Below are 8,292 nucleotides of genomic sequence, written 5' to 3' on the forward strand. Positions count from 1 at the left end.
CGTATGGGGGTTACTGTACCCCCCCCCACACAGGGGCATGTTGCATGGGGGGAGGGAGATGCTTTTGCAGGGGCATCACAGGAACTGCCCCAGGGAGCGCTCTCACCGATGTGATGTGGAACCCCCAGCGCTCTCTCCTGTGCCGCCATCTTGATTATGCCACAGTGGGTGTGTCCTGTTGGCGCTTTGGGGGGGGGGCAGATTCCTGGTGTCGGTGACTTGGAGCAGAAGGGCAGGGGGAGTCTTACAGGAACCCAAAGGTAAGGGGGCAGGAAGGCAGCAGAACAGGCCCCTCCCACCCAGTGTTGCAACTTAACCCTTTAACCCCAGCCACATGGGTACAAGGTGAATTATGATGAATGCCCCCTCCATGGCTTCACCCTGCAGCACCTCCCTTTATTTACCCCCACCAGCACCTCAATGGGACATATAAGGGCATATAATGGATGGAGTGTGTGAGGGGCCCACTGATTGGCTGCATGAGAGGCCACACAGCTTGCAATCTATTCTAGAACCAGAACCCCCAACTGCTGCTGTCGGGCTCCACCCACTCCCCAGTTCTGCGCCAGCGCAGCAGGGTCCTACCACTACCATTGGGCACACAATCGAACCCCAGTGGGGGCGGAGCAGCATTTGATTGGATCATTTCCTCCCCATTAATGTTCCCTGGGATTTATAGCAACTTCCTCACTAATTCTACTTTATACTCAAGGGCTCTGCTGCCCCCCGCTGGCCAGTCACAGAATTGCTGGGTCAACCTTTCTCTTGTTATCTGCTGCCCCCCGCTGGCCAGTCACAGAATTGCTGGGCCAACCTTTCTCTTGTTATCTGCTGCCCCCCGCTGGCCAGTCACAGAATTGCTGGGCCCAACCTTTTCTCTTGTTATCTGCTGCCCCCCGCTGGCCAGTCCAAGAATTGCTGGGCCCAACCTTCTCTGTTATTTGTGCCCCCGCTGGCCAGTCAAGAATGCTGGCCACCTTTCTCTTGTATTTGCGCTGGCCAGTCCACAGAATGCTGGGCCAACCTTCTCTGTATTTGCTGCCCCCCGCTGGCCAAGTCACAGAATTGCTGGGCCAACCTTTCTCTTGTTATTTGCTGGCCCCCCGCTGGCCAGTCACAGAATTGCTGGGGCCAACCTTTCCTTGTTATTTGCCTGCCCCCGCTGGCCAGTCACAGAATTGCTGGGCCAACCTTCTCTTGTTATTTGCTGCCCCCGCTAGCCAGTTACAGAATTGCTGGGCCAACCTTCTCTTGTTATTTGCTGCCCCCCGCTGGCCAGTCACAGAATTGCTGGGCCAACCTTCCTCTTGTTATTTGCTGCCCCCCGCTGGCCAGTCACAGAATTGCTGGCCAACCTTCTCCTTGTTATTTGCTGCCCCCCCGCTGGCCAGTAACAGAATTGCTGGGCCAACCTTCTCTTGTTATTTGCTGCCCCCCGCTGGCCAGTCACAGAATTGCTGGGCCAACCTTCTCTTGTTATTTGCTGCCCCCCGCTGGCCAGTCACAGAATTGCTGGGCCAACCTTCTCTTGTTATTTGCTACCCCCCGCTGGCCAGTCACAGAATTGCTGGGCCAACCTTCTCTTGTTATCTGCTGCCTCCCCGCTGGCCAGTCACAGAATTGCTGGGCCAACCTTTCTCTTGTTATCTGCTGCCCCCCACTGGCCAGTCACAAAATTGCTGGGCCAACCTTTTTCTTGTTATCTGCTGCCCCCCGCTGGCCAGTCACAGAATTGCTGGGCCAACCTTTCTCTTGTTATCTGCTGCCCCCCGCTGGCCAGTCACAAAATTGCTGGGCCAACCTTTTTCTTGTTATCTGCTGCCCCCCGCTGGCCAGTCACAGAATTGCTGCCCGGGGGGTAGTTGTAGCGCAGGGGTCCCCAACTTTTTTAACCAGTGCGTAACATTTAAATATAAAGTATATAGGAGCCGCCTCTTGTATTAGTTATTGGTTGGTTTGTGTGTAATTCTCTGTGTCCCAAGTATAAATCAATGTATTGTACAGCGCTGCGGGGTATGTTGGTGCTTTATAAATACATGTTAATAATAATAATAATAATGGGAGTGTTTAATTAGAAAATGTTACAGGGTAACCCTATTTGAAATAAAAAATAACACAGTTGGTATAAAGCTGAGACCTTATTGGCTAACTCACATACCCATAGCTTCCAGAACATTCCAGTTCCATTCAAGCTGATTCCAATAAAGCCGTGCTGCTCTCTGATATACAGACAGCATTCAGCTCATGGACCCAATAACCAGAAAAAAAGAATATCTGTGTGGGAGGGGGTAACAAAGTCATATATACGGGGGGGGGGACAAACAGATACAAACAGATAAGGGACAGGATATAACTTCCAACTCTCTGGGGAAGGGACTGAACCTGGGCCTGGGATTAATGGCCAGTTATACAGACTAGGAACTGCCCCACCCAGCCAGGAATACCCACATCTGTAGGGGCACTGGGGCAGTTATACAGATTAGGAACTGCCCCACCCAGCCAGGAATACCCACATCTGTAGGGGCACTGGGGCAGTTATACAGATTAGGAACTGCCCCACCCAGCCAGGAATACCCACATCTGTAGGGGCACTGGGGCAGTTATACAGACTAGGAACTGCCCCACCCAGCCAGGAATACCCACATCTGTAGGGGCACTGGGGCAGTTATATAGATTAGGAACTGCCCCCACCCAGCCAGGAATACCCACATCTGTAGGGGCACTGGGGCAGTTATATAGATTAGGAACTGCCCCCACCCAGCCAGGAATACCCACATCTGTAGGGGCACTGGGGCAGTTATACAGATTGGAAACTGCCCCACCGCCAGCCAGGAATACCCCATCTGTAGGGGCACTGGGGCAGTTATACAGATTAGGAACTGCCCCACCCAGCCAGGAATACCCACATCTGTAGGGGCACTGGGGCAGTTATACAGATTAGGAACTGCCCCACCCAGCCAGGAATACCCACATCTGTAGGGGCACTGGGGCAGTTATACAGATTAGGAACTGCCCCACCCAGCCAGGAATACCCACATCTGTAGGGTAACTGGGGCAGTTATACAGACTAGGAACTGCCCCACCCAGCCAGGAATACCACATCTGTAGGGGCACTGGGGCAGTTATATAGATTAGGAACTGCCCCCACCCAGCCAGGAATATCCCACATCTGTAGGGGCACTGGGGCAGTTATATAGATTAGGAACTGCCACCTCACCATAGTGGAATCTCTGTAGGGGCACTGGGGAGTTATACAGATTAGGAACTGCCCCACCCAGCCAGGAATACCCACATCTGTAGGGGCACTGGGGCAGTTATATAGATTAGGAACTGCCCCCACCCAGCCAGGAATACCCACATCTGTAGGGGCACTGGGGCAGTTATACAGATTAGGAACTGCCCCCACCCAGCCAGGAATACCCACATCTGTAGGGGCACTGGGGCAGTTATACAGATTAGGAACTGCCCCCACCCAGCCAGGAATACCCACATCTGTAGGGGCACTGGGGCAGTTATATAGATTAGGAACTGCCCCACCAAGCCAGGAATACCCACATCTGTAGGGGCACTGGGGCAGTTATACAGATTAGGAACTGCCCCACCCAGCCAGGAATACCCACATCTGTAAAGGCACTGGGGCAGTTATATAGATTAGGAACTGCCCATCCCAGCCAGGAATACCCACATCTGTAGGGGCACTGGGGCAGTTACTCACATGGAATTCCATTCACTTCCCACTCAGTAACTTACCCTCATTTATATCCTGTCCCTTATCTGTTTGTCCCTTGCAGCCCCGCCCCCCCCCAGTCATTGTATTCAGCTCCGCCTCCTCCAGCTGTCATTGTATTCAGCGCAGACTTGCCCGCCCCCCCGTCCATTGTATTCAGCCCCGCCCCACCCAGTCATTGTATTAAGCCCCGCCCCCGAGTCATTGTATTCAGCCGCCGCCCCCCAGTCATTGTATTCAGCCCCGCCCCCACAGTCATTGTATTCAGCTCCGCCCCCAGTCATTGTATTCAGCTCCGCCCCCAGTCATTGTATTCAGCCCCGCCCCAACCCTAGTCATTGTATTAAGCCCCACCCCCAGTCATTGTATTCAGCCCCGCCCCCCCAGTCATTGTATTCAGCCCCGCCCCCCCCCAGTCATTGTATTCAGCTCCGCCCCCCCCAGTCATTGTATTCAGCCCGGCCGACCCACCCAGTCATTGTATTAAGCCCCGCCCCCAGTCATTGTATTCAGCCCTCGCCCCCAGTCATTGTATTCAGCCCCGCCCCCAGTCATTGTATTCAGGCCCCGCCCCCAGTCATTGTATTCAGTTCCCCCCAAGTCATTGTACGATCTTCCAGCGCCCCGCCACCCCCAGTCATTGTATTTAGCCCGCCCCCCAGTCATTGTATTAACCCCGCCCCCCCAGTCATTGTATTCGCCCCGCCCCCCAGTCATTGTATTTAGCCCCGCCCCCCCAGTCATTGTATTCAGCCCCGCCCCCCCAGTCATTGTATTCAGCCCCGCCCCCCAGTCATTGTATTCAGCCCCGCCCCCCCAGTCATTGTATTCAGCCCGCCCCCAGTCATTGTATTCAGCCCGCCCCCCCCATCATTGTATTCAGCCCCGCCCCCCAAGTCATTGTATTCAGCTCCCCCCCAAGTTCATTGTATTCAGCCCCGCCCTCCCAGTCATTGTATTCAGCCCCGCCCCACCCGTCATTGTATTCAGCCCCGCCCCCAGTCATTGTATTCAGCCCCCCCCCAGTCATTGTATTCAGCCCCGCCCCCCCCGTCATTGTATTTCACCCGCGCCCCCCCAGTCATTGTATTCAGCCCCGCCCCCCAGATCATTGTATTCAGTTCCCCCCCAGTCATTGTATTCATTTCCCCCCAGTCATTGTATTCAGCCCCGCCCCCCAGTCATTGTATTCAGTTTCCCCCCCAGTCATTGTATTCAGTTCCCCCCCAGTCATTGTATTCAGCCCCCCAGTCATTGTATTCAGTTCCCCCCCCAGGTCATTGTATTCAGCTCCCCCCCCAGTCATTGTATTCAGCTCCCCCCCAGTCATTGTATTCAGTTCGCCCCCCCAGTCATTGTATTCAGCTCCCCCCCCAGTCATTGTATTCCAGTCCCCGCCCCAGTCATTGTATTCAGCTCCCCCCCCAGTCATTGTATTCAGCTCCCGCCCCCAGTCATTGTATTCAGCCCCCCCAGTCATTGTATTCAGCCCCCCCCCCAGTCATTGTATTCAGCTCCCCCCCAGTCATTGTATTCAGACTCCCCCCCCAGTCATTGTATTCAGCTCCCCCCCCAGTCATTGTATTCAGTTCCCCCCCCCATCATTGTATTCAGCCCCGCCCCCCAGTCATTGTATTCCAGGCCCCCCCGAAGTCATTGTATTCAGTCCCCCCCCAGTCATTGTATTCAGCCCCGCCCCCCCCAGTCATTGTATTCAGTTCCCCCCCCCAGTCATTGTATTCAGCCCCCCCCCAGTCATTGTATTCAGTCCCCCCCCAGTCATTGTATTCAGCTCCCCCGCCCAGTCATTGTATTCAGCTCCCCCCAGTCATTGTATTCAGTTCCCCCCAGTCATTGTATTCAGCCCGCCCCCCAGTCATTGTATTCAGGTTCCCCCCCCCCAGTCATTGTATTCAGCCCCCCCCAGTCATTGTATTCAGCCCCCCCAGTCATTGTATTCAGCTCCCCCCGCCAGTCATTGTATTCAGCTCCCCCCGCCAGTCATTGTATTCAGTTCCCCCCCAGTCATTGTATTCAGCCACCGCCCCCCAGTCATTGTATTCAGCTCCCCCCCCAGTCATTGTATTCAGCCCCGCCACCAGTCATTGTATTCAGCCCCGCCCCCCCAGTCATTGTATTCAGCTCCCCCCCCCCCAGTCATTGTATTCAGCCCCCCCCAGTCATTGTATTCAGCTCCCCCGCCCAGTCATTGTATTCAGCTCTCCCCCCATCATTGTATTCAGCTCCCCCCCCAGATCATTGTATTCAGCCCCGCCCCCCAGTCATTGTATTCAGCCCCGCCCCCCAGTCATTGTATTTCACTCCCCCCCCCCAGTCATTGTATTCAGCCCCCCAGTCATTGTATTCAGCTCCCCCCCCCAGTCATTGTATTCAGCTTCCCCCCAGTCATTGTATTCAGCTTCCCCCCCCAGTCATTGTATTCAGCCCCCCGTCATTGTATTCAGTTCCCCCCCTCAGTCATTGTATTCAGCCCCCCCAGTCATTGTATTCCCCCCCCCCAGTCATTGTATTCAAGCCCCCCCAGTCATTGTATTCAGCTCCCCCCCAGTCATTGTATTCAGCTCCCCCCAGTCATTGTATTCAGCCCCCCCCAGTCATTGTATTCAGTTCCCCCCCAGTCATTGTATTCAGCCCCGCCCCCCAGTCATTGTATTCAGCTCCCCCCCCCCAGTCATTGTATTCAGCCCTCGCCCCCCAGTCATTGTATTCAGCTCCCCCGCCCCAGTCATTGTATTCAGCCCCCCCAGTCATTGTATTCCTCCCCCCCCCCAGTCATTGTATTCAGCTCCCCACGCCCAGTCATTGTATCGCACCCCCAAGCTCCCACACCCCCCCAGTCATTGTATTCAGCCCCCCCCCAGTCATTGTATTCAGCCCCCCCCAGTCATTGTATTCAGCTCCACCCCCCCCAGTCATTGTATTCAGCCCGCGCCCCCCAGTCATTGTATTCAGCTCCCCCCCCCAGTCATTGTATTCAGCCCCGCCCCCCCATGTTCCATTGTATTCAGCCCCCCCAGTCATTGTATTCAGTTCCCCCCCCAGTCATTGTATTCAGCTCCCCAGTCATTGTATTCCAGCGTCCCCCCTGCCCCAGTCTTGTTATTCCGGCCCCGCCCCCCCAGTCATTGTATTCAGCTCCCCCCCCAGTCATTGTATTCAGCCCCGCCCCCCCAGTCATTGTATTCAGCCCCGCCCCCCCAGTCATTGTATTCAGCTCCCCCCCGTCATTGTATTCAGCTCCCCCCGTCATTGTATTCAGCTCCCCCCCCAGTCATTGTATTCAGTCCCCGCCCCCCAGTCATTGTATTCAGCCCGCCCGCCAGTCATTGTATTCAGTCTCCCCCCCCAGTCATTGTATTCAGCCCGCCCCCCCAGTCATTGTATTCAGCCCCCGCCCGCCCCCAGTCATTGTATTCAGCCCCGCCCCCCCAGTCATTGTATTCAGCTCCCCCCAGTCATTGTATTCAGCCCACCGCCCCAGTCATTGTATTCAGCCCCGCCCCAGTCATTGTATTCAGTTCCCCCCCCAGTCATTGTATTCAGCCCCGCCCCCCAGTCATTGTATTCAGCTCCCCCCCACAATTTGTATTCAGCTCCCCCCCCAGTCATTTTATTCAGCTCCCCCCCCAGTCATTGTATTCAGCCCGCCCCCCCAGTCATTGTATTCCAGGCCCCCCCAGTCATTGTATTCAGCTCCCCCCCCCAGTCATTGTATTCAGCCCCCCCCAGTCATTGTATTCAGCTCCGCCCCCCAGTCATTGTATTCAGACCCCCCCCCCAGTCATTGTATTCAGCTCCGCGCCCCCCAGTCATTGTTAATCAGCTCCCCCTCCAGTCATTGGTATTCAGCTCGCCCACCAGTCATTGGTATTTACAGCTTCCCCCCCGTCATTGTATTCAGCCATGCCACCCCGTCCATTGCTTTCTACAGTTCCCCCCCCAGTCATTGTATCTGTCAGCCACCGCCCCCGACCAGTCATTTGTATTCAGTGATCCCGCCGCCCCTGCAGTATTGTATTTCAGCTCCCCCCCCCAGTCATTTGTATTCAGCTTCCCCCCCGCCAGTCATTGTATTCAGTCCCCCCCCCCAGTCATTGTATTCGCCTTCGGCCCCCAGTCATTGTATTACAGCCCCCCCCCCAGCTCATTTGTAATTCCAGGCTCCTAGGCCCCCCAGTCATTTGTATTCAGCCCCGCCCCCACAGTCATTGTATTCAGCCCCCAGTCAATTGGTATTCAAGCCCCCCCCACCAGTCTTGTATCAGCCCGCCCCCCCAGTCATTGTATTCAGGCCCGCCCCCCACCATGTCATTGTTTTCAGCCCGCCCCCCCAGTCATTGTATTCAGCCCCCCCCAGTCATTGTATTCAGACCCCGCCCCCCCCAGTCATCTGTATTCAGACCCCGCCCCCCGCGTGTAAACTCCAGTCAATTGTATTCAAGCCCCGGCCCCCAGTCATTGTATTCAGCCCCCCCCCAGTCACTGTTATTCAGTCCCCCCCAAGTCATTGTATTCAGCCCCGCCCCCCAGTCCATTGTATTTGC

This window comes from Xenopus tropicalis, chromosome 2 (assembly GCF_000004195.4).
Source record: "Xenopus tropicalis strain Nigerian chromosome 2, UCB_Xtro_10.0, whole genome shotgun sequence".
Lineage (NCBI taxonomy): Eukaryota > Metazoa > Chordata > Amphibia > Anura > Pipidae > Xenopus > Xenopus tropicalis.